This window comes from Ixodes scapularis, unplaced genomic scaffold (genome assembly GCF_016920785.2).
Source record: "Ixodes scapularis isolate PalLabHiFi unplaced genomic scaffold, ASM1692078v2 PGA_scaffold12__126_contigs__length_90152505, whole genome shotgun sequence".
Lineage (NCBI taxonomy): Eukaryota > Metazoa > Arthropoda > Arachnida > Ixodida > Ixodidae > Ixodes > Ixodes scapularis.
In genome coordinates, this window is record NW_024609838.1 from 72,282,611 (window position 1) to 72,302,656 (window position 20,046).

General features: G+C 49.1%; 1 long non-coding RNA gene across 1 annotated transcript; it reads right to left on the reverse strand.

Moving 5' to 3' along the window:
- Positions 1 to 17,060: 17,060 nt before the first annotated feature.
- On the reverse strand, positions 17,061 to 18,428 carry LOC120842401. The gene is made up of 2 exons (XR_005715919.1): positions 18,350 to 18,428; positions 17,061 to 17,198 (listed from the first exon to the last, which is right to left on the reverse strand). It is a non-coding gene; the product is annotated as an uncharacterized LOC120842401 (long non-coding RNA).
- Between the last annotated feature and the right edge of the window lie 1,618 nt (positions 18,429 to 20,046).

The window sequence follows — 20,046 nt, forward strand, 5'->3', positions numbered from 1 at the left end:
GATCCGACGAGGAGGTTCCCTCCTCAGGATCAGTGTTTTCTTTCTCTGCCCCCAGTGACCCCACTGGGAGGCAGGCAGATACGTCGAAAAAGAAAAACGCTCCACGTGTAAAAATTGATTTTAAACCATAGTGATGTCATCTTATGTTTCGTCCTGCTTTTTAGTCTATTTTTTATTTTTACCTTTTTATTGCTATGAGTAAACATATGGGCGTCATGCAATGGAACTGTCGCGGCCTTCTTCGTAATATTGATGACGTGAACATGTTTCTTGATGAGCTCCGTCCCGTAGCGCTCTGTTTACAAGAAACTCATCTCAATGACAATCATACACAGATCTTACGTCGTCACCAAGTTTTTAGGAAGGATCGCCTTTCCCCCACTCCTTCCGGTGGTGTTGCAGTAGTAGTGCAGAATGGAGTGGTGTGTGCTCAAGTACCTCTTCAAACACCACTTGAGGCAGTGGCAGTACGTGTCCTCTTTGATCGCCTCATCACCATTGTGTCGCTCTACCTTCCACCTAACAGTCTATTGCATCTTCATGAACTCCAAGGCCTGGTAGATCAACTGCCCAAACCTTTTTTAATCTTAGGTGATTTTAATTCCCACCATCCTTTGTGGGGAAGCTCTCGTCAAGATTCCCGCGGTGGAGTTATTGAACGGCTCCTATCGCTATCTGGACTCTGTCTTTTGAATAAGAGAGAACCAACCTTTTTTAGCTCTGTTCATAACACATTCACATCAATAGATCTTTCCATATCATCACCATCTTTACCTCCATGTTTCTCGTGGAAGGTTTTAAATAATCCTTTTGGAAGCGATCACTTCCCCATAATTTTAGAAACAGTTATACCTCTTCCTTCGCTTTCGACCCGCCTTCCGAGGTGGAAGTTTGAGAAGGCCGACTGGGCTCTGTTTGGTTCAGGAGCTGTGTTTGACCCCTTTTTATTTACTAGTATGTCTGCAGAGGAGGCGACAACTTATGTCACTGAATGTTTAATTAATGCTGCTGCATCGTCTATCCCACAAACCTCTGGTAAGCTCCCCAGGAGATGCAAACCCTGGTGGAACGATGAGTGTACAGCCACTCGAAAGAAACAAAATAGGGCTTGGGGAATCTTCCGCCGATATCCAACGCCTCTTAACTTGATAGAATTTAAAAAAAGCAGAGCCAAAGCTCGATGGACGAGAAAACAAGCCAAAAAGGCATCGTGGGTTAAATATATTTCAGCCCTAAATAGCTTTGTACCGTTAAAAGAAGTGTGGGACCGCCTGCGGAAGGTCCGAGGAGATTACCAATCCTTTCGAACTCCTCTCTTTTCCTCCTCCTCTGTATCACTCAAAGATCAAGCAAACATCCTTGGCGAGCATTTTCAGCTTATCAGTAGTTGCTCAAATTTCAGCGCAAAGTTTAAGAAATTCCAGTCTATTGCTGAAAAGCAGTCAATCTCCATGTTAGGGTCTGCCACTGTTTCATACAACAAACCATTCACTATAGGTGAACTCAAAGTAGCACTTGCTGCAAAAAAGCAGGCTGCACCAGGCCCAGATAAAATTCATTATGAAATGCTTAGACACCTGTCCCCTGAATCACTTTGCCATTTGCTGACGTTTTTTAATCACCTATGGAAACAAGCTGCATTCCCTCAGTGCTGGAAATGTGCTCATGTTATACCTCTCTTGAAACATGGAAAAGATCCATCTGTCCCCACAAGCTACCGTCCTATCGCACTCACTAGTTGCCTGGGGAAGACATATGAAAGGCTCATAAATCGGCGTCTTCTTTATTTTTTGGAGGCTGAGAACTTTTTTGATGTTAACCAGTGTGGATTTCGAGAGGGACGATCAACCACAGATCACTTGGTTCGTTTAGAAACCCTTATTCGTGAGGCATTTGTGCACCGACAACATTGTGTTTCGGTATTTTTTGATATGCATAAAGCATATGATAACGCATGGAGGTATGGAATCATTCGAGATCTGTACAACTGCGGTGTACGTGGTCGATTGCTTCAGTGCATACAAAACTTCCTAACCAAGCGAACCTTTCAGGTTCGCTTGGGTGGCACACTGTCAGATGTTTTTAGCCAAGAAAATGGGGTCCCTCAAGGAGGAGTTTTAAGCGTTACCCTTTTTGCTGTTAAAATCAACAGTCTTGGAAGGGTGATACCGCCATCGGTATCTTATTCTCTTTATGTAGACGACGTGCAGATCTCCTTCTCTTCATGTAACCTCTCCAGTTGTGAACGGCAACTACAACTCACTATCAACAGGATGAGCAAATGGGCGGATGAAAACGGTTTCAAGTTTTCTCCCGAAAAAACTGTTTGTGTTCCCTTTTCATTGCGCAGAGGTTTTTCTTTGGACCCCACTTTGCATCTCAATAACATAGACATATCTGTTCAACAGGAACACAAATTTCTTGGTGTAATCTTTGACAAGAAGCTTTCTTTTGTGCCACATTCGAAAAAGTTGAAACGCAAATGCTTAAGTTCTTTAAATGTTCTAAAGGTGTTGTCCCACATTTCATGGGGATCGGACAGGCGATGCCTTATACGATTATACAACTCCCTGGTTCGGTCTCGCCTTGACTACGGTGCAGTCGTGTATGATTCGGCTCGATCCTCTACTTTGAAGATGCTAGACCCCGTTCACCACTTAGGGCTCAGACTTGCCTCCGGCGCATTTCGCACATCACCTGTGTTAAGCCTATATGCCGATACACATCAGATGTCGCTTGAGAAACGCAGACAGTACCTGAGTCTTTGCTATGCTTATCGGGTCTATTCTAATCCACAGCACCCAGCTTACAATGCCATTCATACCTGTCGTTTTTCTCGACTTTTTGAAAACAAGCCGAGCATTATACGGCCACTCAACTTTCGCATTCAAAATTTCAGTGCTTCCCTTCATGTCCCACTTCATGTTGCCGTGCTAAATTACAGGGACAGAGTTGCTCCTTGGGACGAAGTCCCAATCGTTGGCGACTGGACACTTACAAAATACAGTAAGCGGGTCACCTCTCCACGAGTTCTCCAGCAGGAGTTCCTTTCATTGCAGGAGACATATAGAGGTTACACTGAATTCTATACCGATGGATCGAAATCCTCTTCTTTTGTTGGCTGCGCAGTACATTCTGGTTCCTTCATGAGATCTCTTCAACTTAACTGTGTGGCAAGCATCTTTTCTGCAGAGCTTTATGGCATTTTACTATCTGTTGATCACATACTAAAAAACAATATAAGGAAAGCTATTCTCTTTGTTGATTCTCAAAGCGCATTACTGGCTGTGTCCTCACTGCTCCCTACAAAGAATCTGCTTACCCTACATGTACGAGGTAAATTATATGGAGCCCTCCGACTCGGACATGACATAAAATTTTGTTGGGTGCCGAGTCATGTCGGGATTCCAGGGAATGAAAAAGCCGATGGCTTGGCTGCATCTGCCAAGGATTTAGTAACAACTTGTGGATTACCTCATCAAGATTTGAAGCCGTTTTTGAAGAAATCACTTTTGATGTCATGGCAGTTGGAGTGGGACAGAGAGTACGACAATAAGCTTCATGTCATCAAACCCATTTTGGCCCTGTGGGAGAGCTCGTTTCACAGGGAACGGCGTGTAGAGGTTCTGCTCTGCCGCCTAAGAATTGGCCACACACGCTTGACGCACTTGCACCTTCTTCGTGACGAAAATGTGAAGCTTTGTGCCCATTGTGGGAAAGGCCTTACAGTGTTACACATTTTATGGCATTGCCCTTTTCACCATCAGTTGCGCCGGTCTAGCTTCCCTGAACTTTTTAGAGGTTATCTTCCCTTTCATCCAATGTTTTTACTTAGTGACTGCCCTTTAGTGCCTTTTCACCGTGTTCTCGACTACCTAAAGAAAACTGGCTACCTACACCAGTTGTAATTTTTTTATATACTGTTATTTTAAACCGTTTTGCTTAGTGCCAGTTAAACAACATTGAATTGGCGCAATATGACCTCCGTTGTCAATGCGCCACTAAAACCCTAATCGTCATCATCATCACCACACTCCCGGATGCTGTTAGGGCTGGCTATCTTCACTGCAGGGTTAGGCCGTATGTGCTTAATCCTCGAAGATGTTCCAAATGCCAGAGGTTTGGTCATGGCTCCCAGCACTGCCGTGGAAAAGCCACGTGTGCGAAATGTGCCTAGTCTGACCACCCCGCAGAGTCCTGCACCAACGACCCACACTGTGCAAACTGCAATGATCCCCACCCCGCATACTCTCGATCATGCAGAACATGGAAAGAAGAAAAGGAAGTACTCACTCTTAAAGTCAAAGAAAATCTCTCGTACCCAGAGGCACGCCGCCGCCTCGCATTCTTGCGCAAGGGCAGTTATTCGCAGGTGGTGCAGCGGGGACCTGCACCACTGATGATAGCTGTGGCGACCCAAACGTCCTTTCTGGACTATGGGAAGCCACGGCAGTCCCCTACGCCCCAGCTGAAAATTCAGCTTCCGGGGCATGCTATCTCGGCTGGGCAGTCTACGGATCCTCCCAGCCAGAGCGCAAACACTCGCGCTCCTGCGGGAAAACAGCCTCAGCCCTCTCACGTAGAGGGTATGCAGGTTGCTTCCCAAGCTCAGGATGGGCCGGCGGCTACGGCAACCGTCCCTCCTCCGTGATCTCCTTCCAGGGAGAAGGGTGGACGTTCCCGCCCACACTCCCTGGAAAGATCATCATCGAAGGAGCGGCACGGCTCTCATGCTGCAATAAACACAAAAACAAAAAACCTGTAATCCCTCCAAAGTGATGTTGTTTTTTGTTGCCATATGCGGCAGATTTACGGCTTTTTACATACTCGTACCTAGTTTTACTTTTGAGATTAGCAACTTTTTAACTTCTTTTTAGAGGAATGACCAACTTTCACTTTATGCAGTGGAACTGCCGCGGTCTTTTACGTAATATTGATGATGTTAATTTTTTTATGGATGAGCTACGTCCTATTGCACTCTCCTTACAAGAGACTCATCTAAGCGATCATCATAAGTCAGTATTGCGTCGCTATCAAGTTTTTAGAAAAGATCGCCTCGCATCTAATTCATCCGGTGGAGTGGCGGTGGTTGTCCAGAATGGGGTTGCCTGCTCTCAGGTTCCTCTCAATACACCACTTGAGGCTGTGGCTGTGCGCCTTCTTTTAGACCGCCTTATCACTGTTGTTTCTATTTATATTCCACCAAACATTCCGCTGCATCTTCATGATCTCCAAAGACTTGTTACACAGCTTCCTCACCCTTTTTTACTTTTAGGCGATTTTAACGCTCATCACCCCTTGTGGGGTAGCGCCCGTCAAGACTCACGTGGTGGGGTTCTTGAGCGGTTTTTATTAACTTCTGGGCTGTGCCTTATGAATAAGAGAGATCCAACCTTTTTTAGTGCAGCTCACAATTCATTTACATCTATCGATCTTTCTTTCTCATCCCCCTCATTGTTTTCTTCATTTACGTGGAAAGTTTTAAATAATCCCTTCGGAAGTGACCACTTTCCAGTCGTCCTGGAGAGTTTGGTTTCTGTACCAAGCCTTATGAAACGTACCCCTCGGAAACTGGAAAAAGCTGATTGGAGTCTTTTTTGCCTAAACTCGGACCTGAAACCTCCCATGTTCCAGTCCTTAACACATGAAGAAGCAACGACATACGTTACAGAACAGATAATTAATGCCGCTTTTCATTCCATCCCTCAGACTTCCTGTAAAATAGCCGAAAAATGTAAACCATGGTGGAATGACGATTGTTCCACCACCAAGAAGAAACAGGATAAGGCTTAGAGCATATTTCGCAGGTATCCAACATTTGTGAACTTAATAGAGTTTCAGCGAAATAGGGCTCAAGCTCGTTGGACAAGGAAGCGGGCCAAGCGGAAGTATTGGAGAGGATATTTGTCCTCTATTAGAAGCTATGTCCCAGCAAAGGAAGTGTGGGACCGACTTCACAAGGTCGAAGGCAGATACCGCTGTTTCACAGTTCCTCTCTTTCCATCTGCATCCTCATTGCACGACCAGGCCAATCTGTTAGGTGCACATTTTGCAGCCGTTTTAAACTCCTCGCACTACTCTTCGGCGTTTTTGAAGTTTAAGTTTGATGTAGAGAGAACAAAAATCAGCTTGGCAGGAGGAACCTCCGCACCCTACAATCAACCGTTCACAATGGTGGAACTCCAAATGGCTCTGAATGTCCGGAAGCACTCTTCCCCAGGTCCTGATCGTATACATTACGACATGATTCAACATTTATCAAAGGAATCACTCTCAGCTCTCCTAATTTATTTTAATGGTTTATGGAAAGATTCATACTTCCCTACTGAATGGAAACAGGCAGAAGTGTTCCCGTTATTGAAGCCTGGAAAAGACCCTTCCCTCCTGTCAAGTTACAGGCCGATAGCATTGACGAGCTGCCTGGGAAAAACATATGAAAGGTTAATCAACAAGCGTCTTGTTTACTTCCTTGAACAAAATGATATTTTGGATGCAAATCAGTGCGGCTGCCGACCTGGACGCTCCACGACCGACCACTTGGTTCGGCTGGATACTTTTGTACGGGAGGCATTTGTGAACAGGCAGCATTGCGTATCGGTATTTTTCGACTTGGAGAAAGCTTATGATACCACTTGGCGACATGGCATCCTGCGTGACCTTTTTATGTATGGAGTACGCGGCAGATTGCTTTACTGCATTAAAATCTTTTTATGTGATCGCTCTTTTCGTGTACGGCTAGGGACAACACTTTCCGACTTGTTTGTTCAGGAGAACGGGGTTCCTCAGGGTGGAGTCCTGAGTGTTACTCTTTTTGCTGTAAAAATTAATTCTCTCTGTCAGGTCATACCTTCTTCCGTGTCGTACTCCCTATATGTGGATGATATTCAAATTTCTGTGGCATCTTGTAATATGTCTAGCTGCGAAAGACAGTTGCAGCTAACCATAAATAAAATGACTAAATGGGCAAACGAAAATGGTTTTAAGTTCTCTTCAGAAAAAACAATCTGTGTCCCCTTTTCTCTGCGGCGTGGGCTTTGGTTAGATCCGATTCTCAGTTTAAATGGAAATAGCATTGCAGTAAGACCAGAGCATAAGTTCCTGGGACTGATTTTCGACCGTAAACTTAGCTTTGTATCTCACCTCAAGTGGCTGAAGCAAAAGTGTATGCAGGCTATGAATATCCTAAAAGTTCTCTCTCACAAGTCTTGGGGCTCCGATAAAAGGTGTCTTCTTCGTCTCTATTCCTCTCTCGTAAGATCACGTCTTGATTATGGTGCTGTTGTGTACACATCTGCTCGACCGTCTGCATTGAAGATGCTTGATCCAGTGCACCATCTTGGGTTGCATCTAGCAAGTGGTGCTTTTCGAACATCCCCTATCCCAAGCTTGTATGTTGACTCTAATGAAATGTCACTCGAGAAAAGGCGGCAACTCCTTATGTTTACAAAGTTTTGTCGGATTCTAGTCATCCAGCTCACACTTATATCCGAGAGTCCAGATTTTGTCGCACCTTTGACCATAAGCCAACTGTTGTTCGACCCTTGAGTCTTCGTTTTGAGAACCTGCGTCTATCCCTTGGCCTGCCTCGTGAAAATGTCTACCTCATAGAAAGTGCAAGTCACACTGCCCCATGGGATATCAAGCCTATAGCTTGTGATTGGTACTTCACAAAATTTAATAAACATAATGTCTCGCCTTGATCCAGAGCACCCAGCTTACAATGCCATTCATACCTGTCGTTTTTCTCGACTTTTTGAAAACAAGCCGAGCATTATACGGCCACTCAACTTTCGCATTCAAAATTTCAGTGCTTCCCTTCATGTCCCACTTCATGTTGCCGTGCTAAATTACAGGGACAGAGTTGCTCCTTGGGACGAAGTCCCAATCGTTTGCGACTGGACACTTACAAAATACAGTAAGCGGGTTACCTCCTCACGAGTTCTCCAGCAGGAGTTCCTTTCATTGCAGGAGACATATAGAGGTTACACTGAATTCTATACCGATGGATCGAAATCCTCTTCTTTTGTTGGCTGCGCAGTATATTCTGGTTCCTTCATGAAATCTCTTCAACTTAACTGTGTGGCAAGCATCTTTTCTGCAGAGCTTTATGGCATTTTACTATCTGTTGATCACATACTAAAAAACAATATAAGGAAAGCTATTCTCTTTGTTGATTCTCAAAGCGCATTACTGGCTGTGTCCTCACTGCTCCCTACAAAGAATCTGCTTACCCTACATGTACGAGGTAAATTATATGGAGCCCTCCGACTCGGACATGACATAAAATTTTGTTGGGTGCCGAGTCATGTCGGGATTCCAGGGAATGAGAAAGCCGATGGCTTGGCTGCATCTGCCAAGGATTTAGTAACAACTTGTGGATTACCTCATCAAGATTTGAAGCCGTTTTTGAAGAAATCACTTTTGATGTCATGGCAGTTGGAGTGGGACAGAGAGTATGACAATAAGCTTCATGTCATCAAACCCATTTTGGCCCTGTGGGAGAGCTCGTTTCACAGGGAACTGCGTGTAGAGGTTCTGCTCTGCCGCCTAAGAATTGGCCACACACGCTTGACGCACTTGCACCTTCTTCGTGACGAAAACGTGAAGCTTTGTGCCCATTGTGGGAAAGGCCTTACAGTGTTACACATTTTATGGCATTGCCCTTTTCACCATCAGTTGCTCCGGTCTAGCTTCCCTGAACTTTTTAGAGGTTATCTTCCCTTTCATCCAATGTTTTTACTTAGTGACTGCCCTTTAGTGCCTTTTCACCGTGTTCTCGACTACCTAAAGAAAACTGGCTACCTACACCAGTTGTAATTTTTTTTTATACTGTTATTTTAAACCGTTTTGCTTAGTGCCAGTTAAACAACATTGAATTGGCACAATATGACCTCCGTTGTCAATGCGCCACTAAAACCCTAATCATCATCATCGGCCCACGCCGCTGAGAGTCGCAACACCGCTCCCCGCTCCTGTCGCCATGCCGCTGTACGGGAGGCTCGAGCCGTTCGAGGGAGATGGGTCCGCCTGGCCAGTCTACGAAGAACAAGTCCACGTGTTCTTCCGGGCGAACGACATGCCCGAGGCGAAACAACGGGACATCTTCTTGGCCAGCTGCGGGACCCGCGTCTTCAGCCTTCTGCTCGACCTCCTCAAGCCGGCCACGCCGCACGTCAAAACGCTGGGTGAGCTGCTCGCCACGCTGCGCTCGCACTTCAGCCGTCCACGCTTATGGAGCAGTTCCGCTTCAACAACCGGAGCCGCCAGGACGGGGAGACCCTCGGGCAGTTCGTCGCTGCGCTACGAGGGTTAGCGAGCACCTGCGCCTTCGGCGACCAGTTGGACTCGCTACTCCGGGACCGGTTCGTCTGCGGCATCAACAACCCCGCCATGCAGACGCGACTCCTGGAGCTCCCCGACCCCTCGCTGGATGACGCGGTGAAGACAGCGCAGGCGATGGAAGCCGCAGCAAAGAACGCCAGCGAGATTGCGCATGCGGCCGGCTCACCATCGACGGAAGCGGCGGTAAACAAGATGGCAAGTTTTCAACAAGAATTTCTTGCACTGCAAGAAAAGTACAAGACTTATCACAAATTTTACACTGATGGAGCCAAGTCCTCAACGTATGTCTGTTCATTCAAACTCGTTTACACATGTGACACGGCTAAATAATATCGCTAGCATTTTTACTGCCGAGCTATATGGCGTGCTCTCAGCACTTGACTATATTATCCGGAGCAAAGTGATGAAAGCAGTTCTTTTTGTAGACTCCCGGAGCGTTGTTACTGCAGCATGTTCACTCAATCCAACCAACAACAAGCTAACTCAACTGGTACGTGCTAAAATTCAACTGGGCCTCGGAGATGGGAAGGATATTAGGTTTTGTTGGATCCCGAGCCATGTGGGCATTGCAGGCAACGAGGCTGCAGATAGACTGGCCGCCTCCTCGCGTAACCTCTTGCCATCACACGCATGCATTCCATACCAAGACCTAACAAGGTCCATACGGCTTGCACTTCTAAAACTGTGGCAGTCTGAGTTTGATTTGGCTGATAACAACAAACTTCATATCATCAAGCCAAGCATCGGTACCTGGGAAAGCTCCTATAATCGGAGTCGTTTCCGTGAGGTTCTTCTGTGCCGGTTGAGGATCGGGCACACCTTCCTCACCCATCGATACCTACTTGTTGGTGAGGAACCGCCGGAGTGCGACCACTGTGGAGACACTTTGTCCGTTCTACATATTTTTCTTTGCCCTGGTCTTCTACAACACAAGTTCTTCTTTCCTGAGCTTTTCACGTACAGTATCCCTTTCCATCCTACCCTTTTCCTAGGGGAGCACCCTCTAATATCAATTGACCGTCTCTTGGCTTTTCTAGAACATATAGCAATTTTACACAAACTATAGTGGAAATACCTTTTTGGTACACCGTTTCTAGTTGAATTTAATTTGCCTAGTTTGGCGCAGTATGGCCATCGTTGCTCTTGCGCCATAAAACCCGCAAACAACAACAACAACAACCATGGAGCTGGACACAGGGGCCAGCGTGTCGGTCATGCCCGGGAAGCTATTCAAGCGGACCTTCGCCGGCGTGTCCATCGAGGCGTCTGACGTTGTGCTGCGCAGCTACTCTGGGCAGCTTTCCCAGGTCCAGGGTCGGGCCCAAGTCACCGTTCGCCTTGGCAACAGGGAGGCAATCCTTCCCCTTTACCTAACCAAGGGGTCGTCGCCGACGCTGCTTGGCCGGAACTGGATTCACTCGCTGGGTGTTCGGCTGCCGGAGTACCAAGAAGCTGCGCTGCACGTGGTGAAGGACGTCCTGAGCCTCCTGACCGACTTCCAGTCCCTGTTCCAGCCGGGGGTGGGCACCTTTGCCGGCACGACGGTCGGCATCCACGTACCAGAGGGAGCCCGGCCTCGGTTCTTCAAGCTGCGTCCGCTGCCGTTCGCCCTGAAGGACGGGGTCACCCAGGAGCTGCAACGGCTGCAGCGAGAGGGTATCCTGGTGCCCGTCAAGACTTCCAAGTGGGCTGCACCAATTGTCCCAGTCCTCAAGCGAGACGGCCGCGTCAGGATCTGCGGGGACTTCAAGGTCACCATCAACCCCGTCGCTACCGTCGGAAAGTACCCGCTGCCTCGGGTAGAAGATCTCTGGTCGGCTCTGTCCGGGGGACAGAAGTTCTCCAAGCTCGACCTTCGAGATGCCTACCAGCAGCTGGTGCTCCAGGATGCCGCCCGGAAGTATGTCACCATTTCGACTACCATGGGACTCTTCCAGTACACGCGCCTTCCGTTCGGCGTGGCCTCAGCCCCAGCCATCTTCCAGAGGGAGCTGGACAACCTCTACAGGGGCATGAGGCACGTGGCGGTGTACTTGGACGATATCCTGGTTACCGGTACCGACGACGGGGACCACCTGCAGAACCTGCGCAAAGTCCTGACACTACTACAGGACGCCGGTCTCAAGCTGAGGCTGGACAAGTGCGTGTTCCTGACCCCCAGCGTGGAGTACCTGGGACACATCATCTCCCAGGCTGGCCTGGCCCCGGCACCCCGCAAGATTGAGGCCGTGCTCAAGGCGCCGAAGCCCAAGAGCAAGAAGGAGCTTCAGAGCTACCTCGGCCTCATCAACTTCTACAGGAGGTTCCTGCCCAACCTGTCGACGCATCTAGAGCCGCTGCATCACCTGCTTCGTGACGGTCAGCAGTGGGCCTGGAAGAAGGAGCAGGACTTGGCCTTCCAGCGCAGCAAGGAGCTCGTCGTTAAGGCTCCAATGCTGGTGCACTTCGATCCGGCCAAGCCTGTGGTCCTCGCCGTGGATGCGTCGCCGTACGGGGTAGGAGCCGTCCTGTCGCACCGGGGTCAGGATGGTCAGGAACGCCGTGTGGCGTTTGCTTCTCGTCGACTACATGCGGCGGAGCAACGCTACAGGCAGCTCGACAAGGAAGGCTTGGCCCTCATCTTCGGGGTCCAGCGCTTCCATCAGTACCTGTGGGGCCGGCAGTTTGAGGCTGTCACGAACCACAAGCCGCTGCTGGGGCTGCTTGCTGGGACCTGACAAGGCAGTCCCAGTGCAAGCATCGCCTCGTGTGGTACGCTGGGCCTTGACGCTGGCAGCCTACAGGTACAAGCTGGTCTACCGCCCTGGGAATTACCTGGGACCTGCCGATGCCCTGAGCCGCCTGCCCCTGCCGGAGGTGCCTGCTGCCGTTCCAGAGCCAGCTGACGTGTTCCTGCTGGAGCGGGCCTACCCGGGGGTGCTTACCAGGACTGCGGTGGCGCAGGCGACCAGCCGGGACCCGGTCCTGTCTCGGGTGGTCAAGGCAGTTGCCCGAGGGGAGGAGCTGCGTCACCAGGCCTACAGCCACAAGACCGCCGAGCTGAGCTTGGAGCAGGGCTGCCTCCTGTGGGGTTCCAGGGTGGTTATTCCACAGAGTCTCCGGGCCAAGGTGCTGCAGTTGCTGCACGCGGGGCACCCTGGCATTGAAAAGACCAAGATGGTGGCACGGTCGCACGTTTGGTGGCCTGGACCAGGACATCGTGCACCAGGTGCAAGGCTGCCAGGTCTGCCAGGAGAACCAGTGAGCCTTGCGCCATTTGGAAATCACCCCCTGGCCGTTCCCACAGAGGCCGTGGTCCCGCCTGCACGTGGAGTATGCCGGACCCTTCAAGGGCCACTACTTCCTGGTGGTAGTGGACGCCTTCTCAAAGTGGGTGGAGGCACTGCCAGTAACCAGTCCCTCGGCAAGCGCGACCATTGCGGCGCTGCGGCAGGTCTTCGCGGCGCAGGGATTGCCGGACATTATTGTGTCCGACAATGGTCCCGCTTTCGCTAGCGCCGAGTACCTGGACTGGCTGCAGAGGAACGGGATCCGCCGGATGCTGGTTCCGCCGTACCATCCTGCTTCCAATGGTGCAGCCGAGCGAGTGGTCCAGACCATCAAGGACAAGCTCAAGAAGAGGCAGCCTGGGGATTTCCGAACGCAGGTGGCCCGGGTACTGTTTCAATACCGGACCACACCGCATGAGGTCACTGGCCGTGCCCCCTGCGAGCTTCTGCTGGCCGGATGGTCAAGACCCCCTTGGACGTCTTGCACCCAGACCTCCGGTCCTCGGCGCTCCTGAAGCACCTGAAGCAGAAGCTGGCTGTTGATCGAGGGTGCCGTCCCGGGCCTTTGCCGGAGCCGGGAGCGTTGGTGTACGCCAGGAACTTCCGTCCTGGTCCACCCTGGTCTGCCGGGCGTGTGGTTTCACCAGCGAGTGCCTCGTCGCTGCTCGTCCGCATGCCCGACGAGACCACCTGGCACCGGCACGCCGACCATGTCAGGCCTCGCCTCGGGACCTGGCTTCCACCCTCAGCCATCGCTTCGGAGGACCAGCCCGCAGGGGGACCAACAACAGCACCAGTAGCGGCCAGCGGAGCGCAACACCCCGGAGGCGACAAGCGTCACCACTCCTGTGGCACCAGTTGCACCGGTGCCACTCCCAAATCCGGTCCTTGCGGCTCCACCAGATAGAGCGCGACCGGGACAGGCAGCGCCCGGCGTTGCCACACCTGGCATGTTGACACCAGTGGTCAGGCGGAGTACGCGGCAGCGAAGGCCAGCTGACCGCTACTTGCCGGGGTGACCTTCATCGTCGACCGGCCAGGACTTGTCACGACCAGACACCGAGTCAGTGTTGGTCGTGTTCATTGGTTATTCTTTTATTTTGTTTTAGAGAAAACAAACTGGGGGGGAGGAATGTGACAAGTATGTAGCGCCCCCTCCAGTCCGCCCGTTGTTGGCCGCCAGGCTCGGCGGGCAACATTGTACACCGCGCCAATAAACACCGTTGAGTGCACGCCGCTCCGGTCAGTCATCGTCCACCCTCACAACCAGGCTGCGTGTCGTCTCTTCTCGGCGGGTGCTTCGGCCCCCTTTGTCCACGTTCGAGAAAGATCGTGACAATGGCGTCGGTTGTGAATCTTGTGATCGTCGACGTAGACGGCGTGGTGGACGCGCATCGTTCCTTGTAAAAGCGGTATCCTTGACTGAATTTTCGTTGTGTGTCGCTATAATAACTCCGCACGTACTAGAAGGAAAATCTACCTATTCGTGTGGCGATGTCGGCGGCACTCAAGACGGCAGAAACGCCCGTGTCGTCGTGTTTGTTTACTTCGACTACAGTGGTGCTTTCTAAGCATTTGTGTTTTCGAACATCGCCCGGATTCCTTATTTGGAGCATTTCATGCCTGTGCTCAAGTTGTAGGTATTACTGGAGCGTACCGTATAAAGGATGCGAATTTTCACGCGTTTTCATCGCCGGAGAAAAGTGATTATGGTTAGCAATCCTGAACGCTCGCAACGTCCGTCCGCAACCCGCGACGCCGTTAAAAGGCTGCGCCAGGCAAAAGTCGCTTATTTCTTTAAAAATGTGTGACACACTTGAGAGAGAAGTGTACTAGTCTGGTGAAGTAAAGACTTTCCTCAAACTAAGCTTTATTTTTCATCTAACATAAAATAAATTCTTTTACAAAGGTAAGTTGTCTGATGGCATGTATTTTGGCCTGAAAAATTGATGTTTTGGTTATAGCGCGGTAATGCTTATAGTGCGGATTTTCGCGACTCCCGTGACATACGTTATATGCGGTCTACACTGTAGTGCGGTTTCTGAAACAGCGCGCCGACTGACCGGCGCAGCGAGCACGCTTCCCTGTGCGACATATAACGGCGCGAGCAGCGCAAGCCGCAAGTTGGCAAGCAGCACTTGCGGGGCAAGGAGGTTGCTCGAAGAAGCGGGGAGATGCAAAGAGAGAGGCTTCAGTTGCCATAGCGACGGAGGGATGCACACCCGTGTCGTTCATGTGCGTGCGTCCCTCCGCTGCATTGGAAAACAACCGTAACGACAGACGAATCGTAGAATGAGGAGAAGTGTTCGCGCGCGTTACATGCCTGTCGCGGGCCGGCTGCTTCTATCCGCGAACATGGCGTCTGTTGTAATCGTCGACATAGACGGCATGGTTACAGAGCCACCCTAGCATGGTGGAAGCTCATCGTTCCGCGTAGAAGCGCTATCCTTGACTGTAAATTTTCGTTGTGTGTCGCTATGATAACCCAGCACGTACTAGAAGGAAAGATTCACCTACTCGTCCGGTGATGTTGTGGCGGCACTTTCAAGACGGCAGAAACGCCCGTGTCGTCGTGTTTGTTTACTTCGACTACAGTGGTGCTTTCTAAACGTTTGTGTTTTCGAACATCGCCCGGATTTCTTATATGGCGCATTTCAGGCCTGTGCTCAAGTTGAAGGTATTACTGGCGTGTACCGTATAAAGGATGCGAATTTTCACGCGTTTTCATCGTTGGAGAAAAGTGATTAGGGTTAGGAATCCTGAACGCTCGCAACGTCCGTCCGCAACCCGCGACGCCGTTAAAAGGCTGCGCCAGGCAAAAGTCGCTCATTTCTTTCAAGATCTGTGACACACTTGAGAGAGAAGTGTACTTGTCTGGTGAAATAAGGACTTTCCTCAAACTAAGCTTTATTTTTCATCTAACATAAAACAAATTCTTTTATAAAGGAATGTTTTCTCATGGCATGCTTTTTGGCCTGAAAAATTGATGTTTTGGTTATAGCGCGATACCGCTTACGGTGCGGATTTTCGCGACTCCCGCGACATACGTTATATGCGGTCTACACTGTATATCTGAGGACAACCTGATGGAGAGTCAGGAGAAAGATTTTTGAAGGCATGCGCAGCCAGGGTGTTGTTGCTGTCAAGCGCATCACCATCCGTAGAGATGACAGAACTTCCTATGCGACACCTGGTCCTTACCTTTGAGCTCAACAGCCTGCCTTCCGTGAAAGCGGGGTACTTGAATTGTAGGGTCCGTCCTTACATACCTAACCCTGTCCGTTGTTTCCGCTGTCAGCGTTTTGGGCACGGCTCGCGGTCCTGCCGTGGCCGTGAGACGTGCCAGGTCCGGTAGTTGTGAGCACAACGCCGATGACTGTCATGAAGACGTGAAATGTGCAAATTGTAAAGGCAAGCACCCTGCATATTCTAGGTCATGTGAACACTTTAAAAGAGAAAAGGAAATTATGACCCTGAAGGTGAAAGAAAACATCTCCTATCCCGAAGCAAAGAGTCGCCTCTTGCTTTTCCAAGGAGGCTTTTTTGCCGAGGTGGTGCGCCGGGGACCTGCACCGCCTATGGCGTCTGTGGGAACGCAAGCGTCTTATGGAGACCTTGCACAACCACTTAAGGCCTCTGGTCCCAAACTAAAGGTGCAACTTCAGGGCGTGCTATCTCAGCTGCCCAGGCAGGTGCCCTTCCCAACCGTGCGAAAGGCTCGGATTTATCAACCGAGCAGACGGGGGCCACCCCATCGCAGAAGAAAGGTACTATCGGGGAAAAATGAAATGCGAACAGAGGAGCGCGTGGCTCGCGGTACAGGCTGCGCTGCCTGGAAGTGAGCCTAGGTGCGAGGGTGCGTGGCCTACTTCGATATGTTCACGCCCCTCCCTCTGCGCTCCCCAAGCTTCAGCAGTGCGCCTCTTCGTGCGCTGAAAGCTATCACCACTATCTTTGCTGGCTCAGCGCGTGCGGTGCAAAGAAGCTCGCCGCACTCACCGAGCAGGCAAAGATACCCAGCTAAAAATACCCATTGGTTCCAATTGGCTTTTCCAATTGGTACCAATTGCCAAAACCAGTTAGGTTTTGGGACTCCCAATTGGAAGAATACCAATTGGTACCAATTGGAACGAAAACCATTTGGGTTTTGGGACTCCCAATTGGAAGAATACCAATTGGTTCCAGTTGGAAGAATACCAATTGGTTCCAATTAGAATGAAAACCATTTGGGTTTTGGGACTCCCAATTGGAAGAATACCAGTTGGTTCCAGTTGGAAGAATACCAATTGGTTCCAGTTGGAAGAATACCAATTGGTCCCAATTGGAATGAAAACCATTTGGGTTTTGGGACTCCCAATTGGTAAAATACCAATTGGTATTTTTCCAATTGGAACCACTGCCTGTTATGTTCCCAGACTTCTTTTTGGAAAGTATCCATCAATTCCCCTCTGTATGTTTTCACATTTTATTATGCAAATATGCTCTTGGAAAACATTTGTTTTCCGGATGGTCTGCAGACACTGTAAATAGTCACAAACTGGATTTTAATCTATTAACATCTGAGCTGCATTCTTCTTGCTTGAAATTCTGAAATAAGCAGAAGAACAAGGAGTACATTAGCAGGAATGTCAATCAGTATGATGACATGGGTCAAGCATGAAAGCATAGAAATCAATGAAAGCTAGATAATACGGCTTCAGTTAGTATGGCCTTCTCAATTATGATAGTGATCCAAGGCTTGTCGAAAATTTTAACAGGATAAACGGCTCACAAGTCTAACACGCCTCGCAGCAGAGAGTTGTGTGTTGTCCGTTCAATTCGTTAGCTTTCTGCCATCTTGAGCTTTTACATCAAAATTAGTCCCTTTTTACATACCTAGTGAGAGAAATTTACTATGTCGTTATCAGCTTAGAGGGGATCCAAAGCTTTGCAGTCAGTCAAATGTGGGGGTTTCACATGCCAACCAATGATGGGCATTTGGCATGCCCCAGGAGGTCTGAGGATTAATTTGGACCACCTTAGTATCTTTTGAAGTGCAACCAAAAGCTCGGTCACCAAGGAGCCTTCTTCACAATAACCATCCATAAAATTGCGGGTACCTCGGCCGGGATTTGAACCCGCCACCTGGGCATCCGTAGGCCGGCGCTTTGCCTTGGAGCCACCGAGGCTGCTTAAGGGTTTGCACTGAGACCATTCTTTTCAACAATTTTGACTGCAAAGAACTATTCGTTGTGTGCACGCTGGATCTCGGAAAGGATACAATTGTCATTATTTGAATGTGTGAGGCTACACATGCCTTTGATTGCAATGAGAGCAGAGCTATCTTTATTCTAACAGCTGTCCAAATTCAAAGGAATATTTATGATAGCATGCTAGCTGCATTCTGCACAATGGAAGCATTTAATAATTTACAAATATTGCAAGCAACACGTGGCAATAAAAAGGGTGTTAAGAGCAACCCAAAGAAAAACAGCAAATATATTGAAGGCTCAAATACTGAATGAGGAAATAGTGAGACACAAGAAACTGTTTGCTACAATGGAAAGCGTTTTACAATGCGATGTGTGCACCGCATGGCGAACTTTTTCCCTAACGCGGACGTGCGGCAACAGTTCCAAACATAAAAGCAGGTAGAACAAGCAAAGTTGGCTATGAGAACACTTTAGCAAAGAAGGTTGACCCTGAAAATATTCAAAACTTGCTTCAGGAGTCAGGACAAAGAGAAAAATCGCGCTCACCACTGCTGCCACGGGACGGAGTTGGTGGTTAACCCCAGCTTGTTGCGGTTCCCCTAGGCTTTTCTTGGGCACATTGATTAAAACAAGAAATGTCAAACGTTGGTAAACTTGATGAAAATATCACATTTTCATATCCTCCTACTCTCATCCCACACATGTGCTCCCAGAAAAACAAACACCTACTGGTGTCACTAGCGATGGGGCGTTTCAAGTTCCAACTTCCAAACCAAAACTATAAGTAAAACTAAAAAAAAAAAAAAGAATTGTTAAAACAAAAAGCCATCAGAGTAATAATAAATTATATATATATATATATATATATGTATATAAACGCAAAGAAAGGACAAAAAAAAACGAATAATGAGGTGGCCAGTGACCCTATTTTTTTGTTGGCGTTCCCCACACCCTTGAAAAAAATTCCACATTTTATCAGTTTATTTTTGATTCAGAAGAGTAAGCTCATAATCCTTCAGTGCAAAATTATTCTAGAGCTCCAATCTCCAAGAATCCAATTGGAATAAGTGTCCCAATTGGTCATTTAATACCAATTGGAATATATATTTCCAATTGGAGTGACCAATTGGGAGAATGTGTTCCAATTGGAATGGCCATTTGGTTGATTAATACCAACTGGTATATATATTCAAATGGTGTGACCAATTGGGAAAATGCATTCCAATTGGAATGGCCAATTGGTTGTCTTCATACCAATTGGTTCCCACTGATACCAATTGGTACCAATTGAAATTCCAATTGGACTCAATGGGTATTTTTAACTGGGTAGCGGTGTCAGCTTCCAGCGCACTCAGAGGCGCACTGCCGAAGCTGGGAGAGCGCAGAGGGAAGGCCGTGAACACGTCGGAGTAGGCCACGCACCCTCGCTCCTAGGCTCACTTCCAGGCGGCGCAGCCTGTACCGCGAGCCACGCGCTCCTCTGTTCGCATTTCATTTTTCCCCGATAATACCTCTGGAGTAGTGCACACTGCTCCACCCGGACATGAAAGGGTGGATGCTGGTCTGTTGGGACCCACCCGAGCACAGGGGTCTGCGTTCCCTGCACAGGGTTCTGCACCCCCTGCTCCTCTGTCCCAACCATCGCGAGGTCGGGGACTTGGTCCCTCGGCCCCTGGTGGATCTCGGAAACTGGGGGAGCCGTCAAGGTTACAGGCCTCCAAACAGGAGTCCCTTTTGGCTCTAGCTGAGCCAATGGACGAGAGTGGGTCAAGGTCCGACGAGGACAGACCTCACTCGAGTTCCGAATCTCTACTTCCGGCCTCCGGTGGCACCACGGGCAGGCCGGATGACCTCTAAAAAGAAAAATGCTCCGCGTGTTTAAGTCGTAGAAAGTTTGCTTACTTTTGACAGTTATTTTTATTTTTTATTATGAACTTTACATTGGTCACAATTTTAGCATTATGCAGTGGAATTGTTGCGGCCTTTTTCGTAACATCGATGACATACATTTTTTTCTTGATGAGCTCTGTCCTGTGGCCTTGTGCCTACAGGAGACTTATCTGAGTGACACCCACACAAACGTGCTACATCGTCATCAGGTTTTCCGAAAGGACCGCATTTCATCAAACCCCTCGGGTGGTGTAGCAGTGGTAGTACAGAGTGGAGTTGCCTGTGCTCCAGTCCTTTTACAGACTCCACTTGAGGCAGTTGCAGTTCGAATTCTTCTTGACCATCTCATTACC